This window comes from Panthera leo, chromosome A2 (assembly GCF_018350215.1).
Source record: "Panthera leo isolate Ple1 chromosome A2, P.leo_Ple1_pat1.1, whole genome shotgun sequence".
In the NCBI taxonomy this organism is placed as follows: domain Eukaryota; kingdom Metazoa; phylum Chordata; class Mammalia; order Carnivora; family Felidae; genus Panthera; species Panthera leo.
The window spans coordinates 6,529,268-6,547,205 of record NC_056680.1 but is presented as its reverse complement, the minus strand read 5'-3'; the positions used below and the strand labels follow the sequence as shown (position 1 = coordinate 6,547,205).

The following is a 17,938-nucleotide window of genomic DNA, read 5'->3' as shown; positions in this document are numbered from 1 at the left end:
AAGAAGAAGGAAGGCAATCGTAGTCCTGATAAGCCAGCAGAGACCCCAAGCTCTCATTATCCAAGAGACAGGAGCTCAGGAAGCAAAACTTCCTCCAACATTTCCTGCCCTAGCGGACCCATTCCCAGCTGACCCTCAGATCATCTCCGCAAAGAGGCACTAGTGAATGAGAAAGGCTGGAGCTGGGGTCAAGGCTGAGAGGGATAGAGAGGGGAGAGGAGTAAAAGAAGTAAAGGAAGAAAGGAGACCTTCTAAGTTGGTCCAATGCCACGTATGAATTCATGAGGCTCCAAACAGCTACAATGACCAGAAACCAGGCTCTCAGGAGAAAAATGAGCAGAACAAAGAAATTCTGGGCTGATGAAGAGAAGTGGCCTAGAGGAGAGGTGGGTGCATCTGCTAGCCTCCAAGATGGCCACCAAGGGTCCTTGCACTTGGTACCCATGCCCTGTGCGGTCTCCTCCCACACTGAATCAGACATGACCCAAGTGAGCAACACAACGTTACAGAAGTGACAGTATGTCATATCTGGGGCTATGTCCTAAAACACAGTGGAGCTCCCTCCTTAGTCTCCTAGGTTGCTTCCTCTATGGGAGAAGCCATCGGCCATCCCATGAAGGTACCCAAGCAACCCCAGGGAGATATCCACGTGAGAAGAACCAACTCAGCGGCAAAGAGCTAGCCATTCACCAAGCTGCGTTGAAAGATCTCCCAGCCCTGATTTTTGAACTCTGTGTGCTAAAATGTTTGGGGATGGGGGCGCCTAGGTGGCGCAGTCGGTTAAGCGTCCAACTTCAGCCAGGTCACGATCTCGCGGTCCGTGAGTTCGAGCCCTGGGTCAGGCTCTGGGCTGATGGCTCGGAGCCTGGAGCCTGTTTCCGATTCTGTGTCTCCCTCTCTCTCTGCCCCTCCCCCGTTCATGCTCTGTCTCTCTCTGTCCCAAAAATAAATAAAAAACGTTGAAAAAAAATTAAAAAAAAATAAAAATAAAAAATAAAATGTTTGGGGATGAAGTTACTGCTGTCTGCAACCTACTTCAACATGTTTTTTTTTTTTAATTTTTGTTAATGTTTATTTTTGAGAGAGAGAGAGAGAGAGAGAGAGACAGAGTGTGATCTGGGGAGGGGCAGAGAGAGAAGGAAACACAGAATCCGAAGCAGGCTCCAGGCTCCAAGCTGTCAGCACACAGCCCGATGTGGGGCTCGAACCGTGAGATCATGACCTGAGCCAAAGTCAGATGTTTAACCAACTGAGCCACCCAGGCGCCCACCCCTGCCTTTTTTTTTTTTTTTAATGGTGGATCGATGGATGATAGAGGAATGAAAGTAGCAAAGCACGTATAGAAAAATGCTGTAGAATCTAGGGGTGGATATTAGTTCATTAGGACCGCCTAAACAAAACACCACAGACTGGGGGACTTAAGCAACAGAAATTTACTTTCCCACAGTTCTGGAAGTCCAAGCTCAAGATGCCAGCAAAGTTGGCTTCTTCTGAGGCTTCTCTCCTTGGCTTGCAGATGACCACCCTCTTGCTGCCTCTCTGTGTGGTGGTCATCCCTCTGAGTGTGTGTGCTCCTGCCATCTCTTGGTCCATATGTTTTAATCTCCTCTCCTCATAAGGACACCATAATGGCCTCATTTAACCTTAATTCTTGAAAGGCTTAACCTCAGAATATGGTCATGTGAGGAGGTGCCAGTGATTTGGGCTTCAACATGTGAATGTGAGGGGACAGAATTCAGCCCACAACATGAGTGTTCACTGTAAAACTCTTTCAAATTATCCCCATACTTGAAATTTTTTCATAATAAATTGGGCGCAGGTGATGTGCTAAGTCACTAAAGGAAAAATGGATTGTTTTAAAAAATCATGTCAGGGGGACCTGGGGAAGATGGCAGCGTAGGAGGACGCTGGGCTCACCACGTCCTGCTGATCATTTAGATTCCAACTATACCTGCCTAAATAACCCAGAAAACCGCCAGAAGACTAGCAGAACAGAGTCTCCAGAGCCAAGCACAGACGAGAGGCCCACAGAAGAGAGGCCCCTCCCAAAGCAGATCACCAAAGGAGAAGCGAGCTGAGCCTGCCCCTCCCGCCCCCGTGCACCTTGCCGATCCACCCCAGCTAATACACCAGATCCCCAGCACCACAAGCCTGGCAGTGTGCAAGTAGCCCAGACAGGCCATGCCACCCCACAGTGAATCCTGCCCTAGGGGAGGGGAAGAGAAGTCACACCAGTCTGACTGTGGCCCCAGCGGTGGGCTGGGGGCAGACATCAGGCCTGACTGTGGCCCCGCCCACCAACGCGAGTTATTCAAGACAGCACAGGGGAAGTGCCCTGCAGTTCCGCACCACTCCAGGGACTATCCAAAATGACCAAATGGAAGAATTCCCCTCAAAAGAATCTCCAGGAAATAACAACAGCTAACGAACTGATCAAAAAGGATTTAAACAATATAACAGAAAGTGAATTTAGAATAATAGTCATAAAATTAATCTCTGGGCATGAAAACAGTACAGAGGACAGCAGAGAATCTATTGCTACAGAGATCAAGTGTCTAAGGAATAGTCAGGAGGAGCTAAAAAATGCTATAAACGAGCTGCAAAATAAAATGGAAACAACCATGTCTCGGATTGAAGAGGCAGAGGAGAGAATAGGTGAATGAGAAGATAAAATTATGGAAAAAGAGGAAGCTGAGAAAAAGAGAGATAAAAAGAATCCAGGAGTATGAGGGGGAAAATTAGAGAACTAAGTGATGTACTAAAGAGAAATAATCTACGCATAATTGGTATTCCAGAGGAGGAAGAGAGAGGGAAAGGTGCTGAAGGTGTACTTGAAGAAATAATAGCTGAGAACTTCCCTGATCTGGGGAAGGAAAATGGCATTGAAATCCAAGAGGCACAGAGAACTCCCTTCAGACATAACTTGAATCGATCTTCTGCACGACATATCATAGTGAAACTGGCAAAATACAAGGATAAAGAGAAAATTCTGAAAGCAACAAGGGATAAACGCGCTCTAACATATAAAGGGAAACCTATAAGACTCGTGACCGATCTCTCTACTGAAACTTGGCAGGCCAGAAAGGAATGGCAGGAGATCTTCAATGTGATGGACAGAAAAAATATGCAGCCAAGAATCCTTTATCCAGCAAGTCTGTCATTTAGAATAGAAGGAGAGATAAAGGTCTTCCCAAACAAACAAAAACTGAAGGAATTCATCACCACTAAACCAGCCCTACAAGAGATCCTAAGAGGGATCCTGTGAGACAAAGTACCAGAGACATCACTACAAACATAAAACATACAGACATCACAATGACTCTAAACCCATATCTTTCTATAATAACACTGAATGTAAATGGACTAAATGCGCCAACCAAAAGTCATAGGGTATCACAATGGATAAAAAACAAGACCCATCTATTTGCTGTCTACAAGAGACTCATTTTAGACCTGAGTACACCTTCAGATTGAGAGTGAGGGGATGGAGAACTATTTATCATGCTACTGGAAGTCAAAAGAAAGCTGGAGTAGACATACTTAGACAAACTAGACTTTAAATTAAAGGCTGTAACAAGAGATGAAGAAGGGCATTATATAATAATTACAGGGTCTATCCATCAGGAAGAGCTAACAATTATAAATGTCTATGCACCGAATACAGGAGCCCCCAAATATATAAAACAATTACTCATAAACATAAGCAACCTTATTGATAAGAATGTGGTAATTGCAGGGGACTTTAACACTCCACTTACAGAAATGGATAGATCATCTAGGCACACAGTCAATAAAGAAACAAGGGCCCTGAATGATACATTGGATCAGATGGACTTGACAGATACATTTAGAACTCTGCATCCCAAAGCAACAGAATATACTGTCTTCTCGAGTGCACATGGAACATTCTCCAAGATAGATCACATACTGGGTCAGAAAACAGCCCTTCATAAGTGTACAAGAATTGAAATCATACCATGCATACTTTCAGACCTCAATGCTATGAAACTTGAAATCAACCACAGGAAAAAGTCTGGAAACCCTCCAAAAGCATGGGGGTTAAAGAACACCCTACTAAAGAATGAGTGGGTCAACCAGGCAATTAGAGAAGAAATTTAAAAATATATGGAAACAAATGAAAATGAAAATACAACAATCCAAATGCTTTGGGATGCAGCAAAGGCAGTCCTGAGAGGAAAATACATTGCAATCCTCAGGCCTATCTCAAGAAACAAGAAAAATCCCAAATACAAAATCTAACAGCACACCTAAAGGAAATAGAAGCAGAACAGCAAAGACAGCCTAAACCCAGCAGAAGAAGAGAAATAATAAAGATCAGAGCAGAAATAAACAATATAGAATCTAAAAAAACTGTAGAGCAGATCAACAAAACCAAGAGTTGGTTTTTTAAAAAAATAAACAAAATTGATAAACCTCTAGCCAGGCTTCTCAAAAAGAAAAGAGATAGGACCCAAATAGATAAAATCACGAATGAAAATGGAATGATTACAACCAATCCCTGAGAAATACAAGCAATTATCAGGGAATACTATGAAAAATTATATGCCAACAAACCAGACAACCTGGAAGAAATGGACAAATTCCTAAACACCCACACACTTCCAAAACTCAATCAGGAGGAAATAGAAAGCTTGAACAGACCCATAACCAGTGAAGAAATTGAATCAGTTATCAAAAATCTCCCAACAAATGAGAGTCCAGGGCCAGATGGCTTCCCTGGGGAGTTCTACCAGAAGTTTAAAGCAGAAATAATACCTATCCTTCTCAAGCTGTTCCAAAAAATAGAAAGGGAAGGAAAACTTCCAGACTCATTCTATGAAGCCAGCATTACTTTGATTCCCAAACCAGACAGAGACCCAGCAAAAAAAGAGAACTACAGGCCAATATCCCTGATGAATATGGATGCAAAACTTCTCAACAAGATACTAGCAAATCGAATTCAACAGCATATAAAAAGAATTATTCACCACAATCAAGTGGGATTCATTCCTGGGCTGCAGGGCTGGTTCAACATTCGCAAATCAATCAACGTGATACATCACATTAATAAAAGAAAAGATAAGAACCATATGATCCTGTCAATTGATGCAGAAAAGGCGTAACAAAATTCAGCATCGTTTCTTAATAAAAACCCTTGAGAAAGTCGGGATAGAAGGAACATACTTAAAGATCGTAAAAGCCATTTATGAAAAGCCCACAGCTAATATCATCCTCAATGGGGAAAAACTGAGAGATTTCCCTGAGATCAGGAACATGACAGGGATGTCCACTCTCACCGCTGTTGTTTAACATAGTGTTGGAAGTTCTAGCATCAGCAATCAGACAACAAAATGAAATCAAAGGCATCAAAATTGGCAAAGATGAAGTCAAGCTTTCACTTTTTGCAGATGACATGATATTATACATGGAAAATCCAATAGACTCCACCAAAAGTCTGCTAGAACTGATACATGAATTCAGCAAAGTTGCAGAATACAAGAGCAATGTACAGAAATCAGTTGCATTCTTATACACTAATAATGAAGCAACAGAAAGACAAATAAAGAAACTGATCCCATTCACAATTGCACCAAGAAGCATAAAATACCTAGGAATAAACCTAACCAAAGATGTAAAAGATCTGTATGCTGAAAACTATAGAAAGCTTATGAAGGAAACTGAAGAAGATACAAAGAAATGGAAAAACATCCCGTGCTCATGGATTGGAAGAATAAATATTGTCAAAATGTCAATACTACCCAAAGCAATCTACACATTCAATGCAATCCCAATCAAAATTGCACCAGCATTCTTCTCGAAACTAGAACAAGCAATCCTAAAATTCATATGGAACCACAAAAGGCCCCAAATAGCCAAAGTAATTTTGAAGAAGACCAAAGCAGGAGGCATCACAATCTCAGACTTTAGCCTCTACTACAAAGCTGTAATATCAAGACAGCATGGTATTGGCACAAAAACAGACACATAGACCAATGGAACAGAATAGAAACCCCAGAACTAGACCCACAAACGTATGGCCAATTAATCTTTGACAAAGCAGGAAAGAACATCCAACAGAAGACAGTCTCTTTAACAAATGTTGCTGGGAGAACTGGACAGCAACATGCAGAAGATTGAAACTAGACCACTTTCTCACACCATTCACAAAAATAAATGCAAAATGGGTGCAGGACCTGAATGTGAGACAGGAAACCATCAAAACCCTAGAGGAGAAAGCAAGAAAACACCTCTCTGACCTCAGCCGTAGCAATTTCTTACTTGACACATCCCCAAAGGCAAGGGAATTAAAGGCAAAAATGAACTACTGGGACCTTATGGAGATAAAAAGCTTCTGCACAGCAAAGGAAACAACCAACAAAACTAAAAGGCAACCAACGGAATGGGAAAAGATATTTGCAAATGACATATCAGACAAAGGGCTAGTATCCAAAATCTATAAAGAGCTCACCAAACTCCACAGCCGAGAAACAAATAACCCAGGGAAGAAATGGGCAGAAAACATGAATAGACACTTCTCTAAAGAAGACATCCGGATGGCCAACAGGCACATGAAAAGATGCTCAACGTCGCTCCTCATCAGGGAAATACAAATCAAAACCACATTCAGATATCACCCCACGCCAGTCAGAGTGGCCAAAATGAACATATCAGGAGACTATAGATGCTGGAGAGGATGTGGAGAAACGGGAACCCTCTTGCACTGTTGGTGGGAATGCAAATTGGTGCAGCCACTCTGCAAAACAGTGTGGAGGTTCCTCAAAAAATTAAAAGTAGACCTACCCTATGACCCAGCAATAGCACTGCTAGGAAGTTACCCAAGGGATACAGGGTAACAGCACTCTCAACAGCACTCTCAACAATAGCCACACTCTCAACAATAGCCACACTCTCAACAATAGCAGCACTCTCAACAATAGCCACATTATCGAAAGAGCCTAAATGTCCATCAACTGATGAATGGATAAAGAAATTGTGGTTTATATACACAACGGAGTACTACGTGGCAATGAGAAAGAACGAAATATGGCCCTTTGTAGCAACGTGGATGCAACTGGAGAGTGTGATGCTAAGTGAAATAAGCCATACAGAGAAAGACAGATACCATATGGTTTCACTCTTATGTGGATCCTGAGAAACTTAACAGAAACCCATGGAGGAGGGGAAGGAAAAAAAAAAAAAAAAAAAAGAGGTTAGAGTGGGAGAGAGCCAAAGCATAAGAGACTCTTAAAAACTGAGAACAAACTGAGGGTTGATGGGGGGTGGGAGGGAGGAGAGGGTGGATGATGGGTATTGAGGAGGGCACCTTTTGAGATGAGCATTGGGTGTTGTATGGAAACCAATTTGACAATAAATTTCATATATTGAAAAAAAATAAAAATAAAGTAAGAAATCATGTCAGAACCACTAGTTGGTCTGTGAAATGAGCATTTGATTTGATTTGATGTGAAAATGGGAAGCGATTAAAGTCCTAGAAGAAACCAAGGCATAAATATTTTATATATAATCTCAAAGGAGAGATGGTCTTTTTAAACTATACATAAAACAAGAAGAAACAAAAATTAATACATTTGATTTCATTTTTAAAAATCTGCATGGCAACAACTTGAGGCCAACAAAAAAAAAAAAAAAAAAAAAAAAAAGGAAAATGTTGGCAACTCATCACCAAGAGCTAATTTATTAATATTAGAGATCTTACCAAACCAAAGAAAAAGACCAAGAATCCATTGGAGAAATAGGTAAATGCTGGAACAGAGCTCACAGAAAATGCAGAACAGTCTCAACAGACGAGATGATTCCCAACAACCCTTCAAAAGAAAACTACGAAGTAAAATACGAAGATTCCTCTTTTCATTTTTCAAGTTCATTATGTTACTAGCCAGGATGTGGGAAGTGGCGCTCCCACACCTCTGTGGCTGGGCCTTGAATCTGAACGACGTCTGCCTACAGACACAGGAACCCGACCCGACAGTGACAGTCCGCCAGAGCCCAGGGTGGCGGGGAGAGGCGGAAAGAGCCGAACCGTGGCCGGAAACCGGAATGCAGAGGCGAGGCCGGGAGAGCCCGACGGAAGGAGCGGAACGGAGGAGCGGGAGAGGCGGCGAGGCGGCGTTATAGGAAAGGAGCCCAAGGCGGGCGGAAGGAGCCGAGCCGGGGCCTCACGGGGAAGAACAGACAGGTCGCGGGGGGCAGAAAGGGGAGAGGCTGGCGGCACAGGAGCGCGAGGCCGAGGCGAGGGTGGCGGAGAACGGGGTGGCTGTGCCGGGCGGGAGGAGCCCTGGAGGCCGGTCCCCGGGCCTTCCTGGGGCGTCGCGCGCAGGGGTCCCGGATGCCGTCCTCCCGTTGCCCTTCTCTCTGCTGCTGCCCTTCTCTCTGCTGCTGCCCTTCGATCCGACGCCGCAGCGTGTTCTCCGCCCGCGACGAGGACGCGCGGACCCCGCCCGGCCTGACCCCTCCGGGCTCGATCACCCCGTGGGGTCTGACGCTGATGTCCGTCGACGAGACTGTTGCCCCCGGGTGCAGCGTCTGGCCCGCCCTGCGCCCGCGACCCAGCCCCTGGGGAAAGCCGGCCGGGGTGCCAGGGGCCCCACGCCAGCCGGCCGGGGGGTCTGGGAGGAGACCCCGGGCCCGAGACAGATTGTGGTCCCACTCCTGACCGTCTGTCCACTTCCAACACCAACGCCGTCTTCGGCGAGGTGGCCGTTACCTGTCCCAGCTTCTGTCTCTTAGGGCCCTTGCTGCGGGCTTCGTCAGCGTTTGCATTGAGCAGAGCTGGTGTTTTAACCCTTGGCCTTGGCTTGGTATTCTCAGTCCCGGCACTACGGACATTTGCGGCTGGGTGACTGCTTTGTAGGATGTTTGAGAATACTGGCCTCCACCGGCTAGAGGCCAGGACCAATCCTCTTCCGCCTAACTTGGAGACAAAGACAAATTTGGGTCCTCTTCCTTCAACTCTTTGACAAGGACAAATGTCTTCGGTCATTGACAAATGTCCGCTGGGGTACAAATTTGTTCTCTCGTGGCCACCAATGACCTAGACTAGCTATTTTCTGAGCTACATACCAAGGTTTTACGCTTAGAATAGTTTTATTTGTTTTTTAGCATTTATTTTTGGGAGACAGAGCACGAGCAGGGGAGGGACAAAGAGAGAGGGAGAGACAGAATCTTAAAGCAGGCTCCAGATTCTGAGCTGTCAGCACAGAGCCCAAGGTGGGGCTCAAACCTACGAACTCTGAGATCATGACCTGAGCCAAAGTTCAAGGCCATCCAGGTGCCCCTGCTTAGAATCATCTTAAAGTCCTATCTTGAGGGGCGCCTGGGTGGCTCAGTCGCTCAGTGGGTTGGGTGGCAGACCTGCTCGGGTCATGATGTCACAGCTCCTGAGTTCGAGCCCCACATCGGGCTCCGTGCTGACAGCTCAGAGCCAGGAGCCTGCTTCGGATTCTGTATCTGCCCCTTCCCTGTTCATGCTCTCTCGCTCTCTCAAAGAAACTTTTTTTTTTTTTTTTTTTTTTTTTTTAAATAAAGTCCTATCTTGGGCAACTGCAGTCCTTCATTGTTCACCCCTCTCTCTTCTAGCACAGCTCTTGCTCCTGGATCTTGGCCCAGTGGTGCCCCCATGTGCACACCCTCATCAGATGCCGCAGCTTTGCCCTGGGAGACGGGAGTTAAGTAGAGATCCAGGCCTTATCCTCTTTTCAGATTTCAAGAGACAACACTTTCATCAACTGCTGTTTTTCACAACAGCCTCCACCAAAGTCCACAGCTAGAGGCAAGAATTTAATTTCCCTGGAAAGCACGCAGTGGGCAAGGGGAGAGTAGGTGGGTCCCTAAACAGCTTCCTTTCTGCTTCCTCAGCCATAATTCCAGCTCCGGCCCACCGGCAGGCTGCAGCAAATTCCCGCCTCACAAAAACTATCTCCATAGCCTCTCATCCTGCAGCTGGTTCTCTGGTCTTTTTCATTACTTCTCACGATAGTTTCCTACCACAGGCGTTCCTGGCTTTATCTTTGGAGAGGCATCCAGATGCCGGTTAATTTGCCAGCTTGTGGCTCCGAATTGTAGGCAACTTCCTATCCTACCTGCTTTTTAAAAAATACGTTCAAACAGTTGAAATGTTAACTCAAATTTATACTAAAATTTATGTTTCTACTATGGAAGGTTGAAGGCATAAAGAACAGTATAAGAGCTCCGTGTAATAAATGACAGGATAATATAACTTGAATATCACTATTTGCAACTACAAATGATACTGGATCCATGGAAGATAAGAGTGCTTGTTAACTTCAAAAATAGATTCTTCCAAGATAACAGTTGCCTGCTGATGGGTGGTCACAAAACCACCTTAGAATGCATCTTTCTGTAAAACAGAACACGAACCCGATCAAGACTTCATTTCCAACTATTATTTCCCTTGGAACAACAGACGCCAGACTGAAATGTTAAGTGAAACCGTGGAATTGCAATGAACAAAATGAAAACTGTATAAAACTCTGCAAGACATACAATCCCATTCCTTCTAGAAATAATTAACATACTCATCATCATACTCATCATCATCATCATCATCCCTCTCCACCCCCACCCCCAACAAGCTATGGAGATTGAAGAGACTTCACATACAGATCAATCAGTTGCAAACTGTGGATTTTACAAAGATCCTTAATCAAATAAAATGTAAAAACCAGGGAACAAACAAGACAAATGGGGAAACTATTTAAAAAATAATAATAAAAGTGCTGTAAGCTGTGTGAAGAAGTGAATCGCTTGAAATGCCCATTTTGTAGTGTATGCACACTCTTTTTGGCTGCATTTGGGGACAGGATTTCATGCGTGTAAGGGCATACATAGTCCATGAACTATTCCAGGATACAAGTACCTGGGATCAAATGTTGAATGCATCTTTCAGTCCTCCTCCATTTATTCCCTTCCAAACTTTAATATATATTTTGGTGTGTAGCATCTAAAATTTTTATCATTCCTAATTTAAATGTACACAAGTGCCTATTTTTTTAGGCACTATTAACTTATTTTTATTCTCTTTTCTAAGGTGACAGAAGACAGGTGATGGATGGATGGATGGATGGATGGATAGACAGATGCTAGATATACATAGATGGTAGATAGATGTTCCTTGTATAGTTTTTTATATTTTACATTTTCTTTATACAATCTTGTAAACCTTTTTATATCATTTAGTTTTTCTAATGCTTCTAGAACATTTAATTTTATGCATGCATAGTCATTTATTAAGCATTTCTATATTATTGAGATATTGTTTCTGATTATTTGCTTATTTTGTGTAATATCGCAATGAAAATCCTCCTGCACGAATATTTCTTTGAATTGCTGAGGTTTTCCTTAGGAGAGGTTCTATATATATATATATATATAATATATATATATATATATATATATATATTATATATATTATATATATAATTATATATATATTATATATATTATATATATTATATATATAATTATATATATATTATATATAAAATATATATATATAATTATATATATATATAATTTATTGTCAAATTGGTTTCCATACAACACCCAGTGCTCATCCCAACAGGTGCCCTCCTCATTGCCCATCACCCACTTTCCCCTCCCTCCCACCCCCCATCAACCCTCAGTTTATTCTCAGTTTTTAAGAGTCTCTTATGGTTTGCCTCCCTCCCTAACTTTTTTTTTCCTTCCCCTCCCCCATGGTCTTCTGTTAAGTTTCTCAGGATCCACATAAGAGTGAAACCATACAGTAGCTCTCTTTATCTGCCTGACTTATTTCACTTAACATAATACCCTCCAGTTCTATCCACATTGCTGTAAATGGCCAGGTTTCATTCTTTCTCATTGCCAAGTGGTATTCCATTGTATATGTAAACCACATCTTCTTTTTTTTTTCAATATATGAAGTTTATTGTCAAACTGGTTTCCATACAACACCCAGTGCTCATCCCAAAAGGTGCCCTCCTCAATACCCATCACCCACCCTCCCCTCCCTCCCACCCCCCATCAACCCTCAGTTTGTTCTCAGTTTTTAAGAGTCTCTTATGCTGTGGCTCTCTCCCACTCTAACCTCTTTTTTTTTTTCCTTCCCCTCCCCCATGGGTTTCTGTTAAGTTTCTCAGGATCCACATAAGAGTGAAAACGTATGGTATCTGTCTTTCTCTGTATGGCTTATTTCACTTAGCATAACACTCTCCAGTTCCATCCATGTTGCTACAAAAGGCCATATTTCATTCTTTCTCATTGCCATGTAGTACTCCATTGTGTATATAAACCACAATTTCTTTATCCATTCATCAGTTGATGGACATTTAGGCTCTTTCCATAATTTGGCTATTGTTGAGAGTGCTGCTATACACATTGGGGTACAAGTGCCCCTATGCATCAGTACGCCTGTATCCCTTGGGTAAATTCCTAGCAGTGCTATTGCTGGGTCATAGGGTAGGTCTACTTTTAATTTTTTGAGGAACCTCCACACTGTTTTGCAGAGTGGCTGCACCAATTTGCATTCCCACCAACAGTGCAAGAGGGTTCCCGTTTCTCCACATCCTCTCCAGCATCTATAGTCTCCTGATTTGTTCATTTTGGCCACTCTGACTGGCGTGAGGTGACATCTGAGTGTGGTTTTGATTTATATTTCCCTGATGAGGAGCGACGTTGAGCATCTTTTCATGTGCCTGTTGGCCATCCGGATGTCTTCTTTAGAGAAGTGTCTATTCATGTTTTCTGCCCATTTCTTCACTGGGTTATTTGTGTTTCGGGTGTGGAGTTTGGTGTGCTCTTTATAGATTTTGGGTACTAGCCCTTTGTCTGATATGTTATTTGCAAATATTTTTTCCCATTCCGTTGGTTGCCTTTTAGTTTTGTTGGTTGTTTCCTTTGCTGAAACCACATCTTCTTTATCCATTCATCAGTTGATGGACATTTAGGCTCTTTCCATAATTTGACTATTGTTGAAAGTGCTGCTATAAACATGTGGTACATATGCCCCTATGCATCAGCACTCCTGTATCCCTTGGGTAAATTCCTAGCAGTGCTATTGCTGGGTCATAGGGTAGTTCTATTTTTAATTTTTTGAGGAACCTTCACACTGTTTTCCAGAGCGGCTGCACCAGTTTGCATTCCCACCAGCAGTGCAAGAGGGTTCCCGTTTCTCCACATCCTCTCCAGCATCTGTAGTCTCCTGATTTATTCATTTTAGCCACTCTGATGGGTGTGAGGTGATAGCTCAGTGTGGTTTTGATTTGTATTTCCCTGATGAGGAGTGACGTTGAGCATCTTTTCATGTGCCTGTTGGCCATCTGGATGTCTTCTTTAGAAAAGTACCTATTCATGTCTTTTGCCGATTTCTTCACTGATTTTTTTTTTTGGGGGGGGGGTGGAGTTTGGTGAGTTCTTTATAGATTTTGGTTACTAGCCCTTGTCTGATATGTCTGTCATTTGCAAATATCTTTTCCCATTCCATCAATTGCCTTTTAGTTTTGTTGACTGTTTCCTTTGCTGTGCAGAAGCTTTTCATCTTCATGAGGTCCCAATAGTTCATGTTTGCTTTTAATTCCCTTGCCTTTGGAGATGTGTCAAGTAAGAAATTGCTGCAGCTGAGGTCAGAGAGGTTTTTCCTGCTTTCCCCTCTAGGGTTTTGATGGTTTCCTGTCTCACATTCAGGTCCTGCATCCATTTTGCATTTATTTTTGTGAATGGTGTAAGAAAGTGGTCTAGTTTCATTCTGCTGCATGTTGCTGTCTAGTTCTCCCAGCACCATTTGATAAAGAGACTGTCTTTTTTCCTGCTTTGTCAAAGATTAGTTGGCCATACAATTGTGGGTCCAATTCTGGAGTCTCTATTCTATTCCATTGGTCTATGTGTCTGTTTTTGTGCCAATACCATGCTGTCTTGATGATTACAGCTTTGTAGTAGAAGCTAAAGTCTGGGATTGTGATGCCTCCCGCTTTGGTTTTCGTCTTCAATATTACTTTGGCTATTTGGGGTCTTTTGTGGTTCTATACAAATTTTAGGATTGCTTGTTCTAGCTTCAAGAAGAATGCTGGTGCAATTTTGATTGGAATTGCATTGAATGTGTAGATTGCTTTGGGTAGTATTGACATTTTAACAATATTCTTCCAATCCATGAGCATGGAATGTTTTTCCATTTCTTTGTATCTTCTTCAATTTCCTTCATAAGCTTTCTATAGTTTTCAGCACACAGATCTTTTACATCTTTGGTTAGGTTTATTCCTAGGTATTTTATGGTCCTTGGTGCAATTGTGAATGGGATCAGTTTCTTTATTTGTCTTACTGTTGCTTCATTGTTAATATATAAGAATGCAACTGATTTCTGTACATTAATTTTCTATCTTGTGACTTTGCTGAATTCATGTATCAGTTCTAGCAGACTTATGGTGGAGTCTATCGGGTTTTCCATGTACAATATCATGTCACCTGCAAAAAGTGAAAACTTGACTTCATCATTGCCAATTTTGATGCCTTTGATTTCATTTTGTTGTCTGATTGCTGATGCTAGGACTTCCAACAGTATGTTGGTGAGAGTGGACATCCCTGTCATGTTCCTGATCTCAGGGAAAAAGCTCTCAGTTTTTCCCCATTGAGGATGATATTAGCTGTGGGCTTTTCATAAATGGCTTTTACGATCTTTAAGTATGTTCCTTCTATCCCAACTTTCTCGAGGGTTTTTATTAAGAAACGATGCTGAATTTTGTCAAATGCTTTTTCTGCATCGATTGACAGGATCACATGGTTCTTATCTTTTCTTTTATTAATGTGATGTATCACATTGATTGATTTGCTAATGTTGAACCAGCCCTGCAGCCCAGGAATGAATCCCACTTGATCATGGTGAATAATTCTTTTTATATGCTGTTGAATTCGATTTGCTAGTATCTTGTTGAGAAGTTTTGCATCCATATTCGTCAGGGATATTGGCCTGTAGTTCTCTTTTTTTTGCTGGGTCTCTGTCTGGTTTGGGAATCAAAGTAATGCTGGCTTCATAGAATGAGTCTGGAAGTTTTCCTTCCCTTTCTATTTTTTGGAACAGCTTGAGAAGAATAGGTATTATCTCTGTTTAAATGTCTGGTAGAACTCCCCAGGGAAGCCATCTGGTCCTGGACTCTCATTTGTTGGGAGATTTTTGATAACTGATTCAATTTCTTCGCTGGGTATGGGTCTATTCAAGTTTTCTATTTCTTCCTGTTTGAGTTTTGGGAGTGTGTGGGTACTTAGGAATTTGTCCATTTCTTCCAGGTTGTCCAGTTTGTTGGCATATAATTTTTCATAGTATTCCCTGATAATTGCTTGTATTTCTCAGGGATTTGTTGTAATCATTCCATTTTCATTTGTGATTTTATCTATTTGGGTCCTCTCTCTTTTCTTTTTGAGAAGCCTGGCTAGAGGTTTATCAATTTTATTTTTTCAAAAAAACAAATCTTGGTTTCATTGATCTGCTCTACTGCTTTTTTGGATTCTATATTGTTTATTTCTGCTCTGCTCTTTATTATTTCTCTTCCTCTGCTGGGTTTGGGGTGTCTTTGCTGGTCTGCTTCTGGTTCCTTTAGGTGTGCTGTTAGATTTTGTATTTGGGATTTTTCTTGTTTCTTGAGATAGGCCTGGATTACAATGTATTTTCCTCTCACGACTGCCTTTGCTGCATCCCAAAGCATTTGGATTGTTGTATTTTCATTTTCATTTGTTTCCATATATTTTTTTTAAATTTCTTCTCTAACTGCCTGGTTGACCCATTCATTATTTAGTAGGATGTTCTTTAACCTCCATGCTTTTGGAGGGTTTCCAGACTTTTTCCTGTGGTTGATTTCAAGCTTCATAGCATTGTGATCTGAAAGTGTGCATGGTATGAAATCAATTCTTTTATACTTATGAAGGGCTGTCTTGTGACCCAGTATGTGAGCTTTCTTGGAGAATGTTCCATGCACACTTGAGAAGAAAGTATATTCTGTTGCTTTGGGATGCAGAGTTCTAAATATATCTTTCAAGTCCATGTGATCCAATGTTTCAGTCAGGGCCCTTGTTTCTTTATTGATCCTGTGTCTGGCTGATCTATCCATTGTTGTAAGTGGGGTATTAAAGTCCCCTGCAATTACCACATTCTTATCAATAAGGTTGCTTATGTTTGTGAGTAATTGTTTTATATATTTGGGGGCTCCCATATTTGGCATGTAGACATGTATAATTGTTAGCTCTTCCTGATGGATAGACCCTGTAATTATTATATAATGCCCTTCTTCATCTCTTGTTACCGCCTTTAAAGTCTCGTTTGTGTAAGTATGGCTACTCCAGCTTTCTTTTGACTTCCCGTAGCATGATAGATAGTTCTCCATCCCCTCACTTTCAATCTGAAGGTGTCCTCAGGTCTAAAATGAGTCTCTTGTAGACAGCCAATAGACGGGTCTTGTTTTTTATCCATTCTGATACCCTATGTCTTTTGGTTGGAGCATTTAGTCATTTACATTGTGTTGTTATTGAAAGATACGGGTTTAGAGTCATTGTGATGTCTGTAGGCTTCATGCTTGTAGTGGTGTCTCTGGTACTTTGTGGTCCTTGCAACATTTCACTCACAGAGTCCCCGTGAGGATCTCTTGTAGGGCTGGTTTAGTGGTGATGAAGTCCTTCAGTTTTTGTTTGTTTGGGAAAACCTGTATCTCTCCTATTCTGAATGACAGGCTTGCTGGGTAAAGGATTCTTGGCTGCTTATTTTTTTCTGTTCACCACATTGAAGATGTCCTGCCATTCCTTTCTGGCCTGCCAAGTTTCAGTAGATAGGCCTGCTACTTACTATCTTTATGTGTCTGTCTACCTTTGTATGTTAGGGCCTGTTTATCCCTAGCTGCTTTCAGAATTCTCTCTTTATCCTTGTGTTTTTCCAGTTTCACTATGATATGTCATGCAGAAGACCAATTCAAGTTATGTCTGAAGGGAGTTCTCTGTGCCTCTTGGATTTCAATGCCTGTTTCCTTCCCCAGATCAGGGAAGTTCTCGGCTATGATTTGTTCAAGTACACCTTCAGCCGCTTTCTCTCTCTCTTCTTCTTCTGGAATTCCTATGATATGGATCCGTTTGATTGCATCACTTAGTTCACTAATTCTCCCCTCATACTCCTGGATTTTTTTTATCTTTTTCTCAGTTTCCTCTTTTTCCATAATTTTATCATCTAATTCACCTATTTGCTCCTCTGCCTCGTCAATCCGTGCTATGGCCACCTCCATTTTATTTTGCACCTTATTTATAGCATTTTTTATTTCCTCATGACTATTTCTTAGTCCCTTGATCTCTGTAGCAATAGATTCTCTGCTGTCCTCTATGCTTTTTTCAAGCCCAGCGATTAATTTTATGACTATTATTCTAAATTCTTGTTCCATTATATTGCTTAAATCATTTTTAATCAATTCATTAGCTGTCACTACTTCCTGGAGTTTCTTTTGAGAATTCTTCTGTTTTGTCATTTTGGGTAGTCCCTGCAGTGGCTCCAAGCTGCAGGGCACTTCCCCTGTGCTGTCTGGAGTAACATGTGTTGGTGGGCGGGGCCACAGTCAGACCCGATGTCTGCCCCCAGCCCACCACTGGGGCCACAGTCAAACTGGTGTGTACCTTATCTTCCCCTCTCCCAGGGGCAGGACTCACTGTGGAGTGGTGTGGCCCCTGTCTGGGCTACTTGCACACTGCCAGGCTTGTGGTGCTGCTTCAATGGGATCTGGTGTATTAGCTGGGGTGGATCTGCAAGGTGCACAGGGGTGGAAGGGGCAGGCTTAGCTCACTTTGCTGTTGGTGGTCCCCTGCCAGAGGGGCCCTGCAGCACCAGGAGGGAGGCAGACCCGTCGGAGGGATGGATCCACAGAAGCACAGCTTTGGGCGTTTGTGCAGTGTAAGTAAGTTT

General features: G+C 42.3%; 1 protein-coding gene across 2 annotated transcripts in view; it reads left to right on the top strand.

Annotated features, from left to right (window-relative positions):
* Positions 1 to 17,938, top strand: part of LOC122213905 (zinc finger protein 558-like) — a 101,712-nt gene that overhangs the window by 35,569 nt on the left and 48,205 nt on the right. The window lies entirely within an intron of this gene.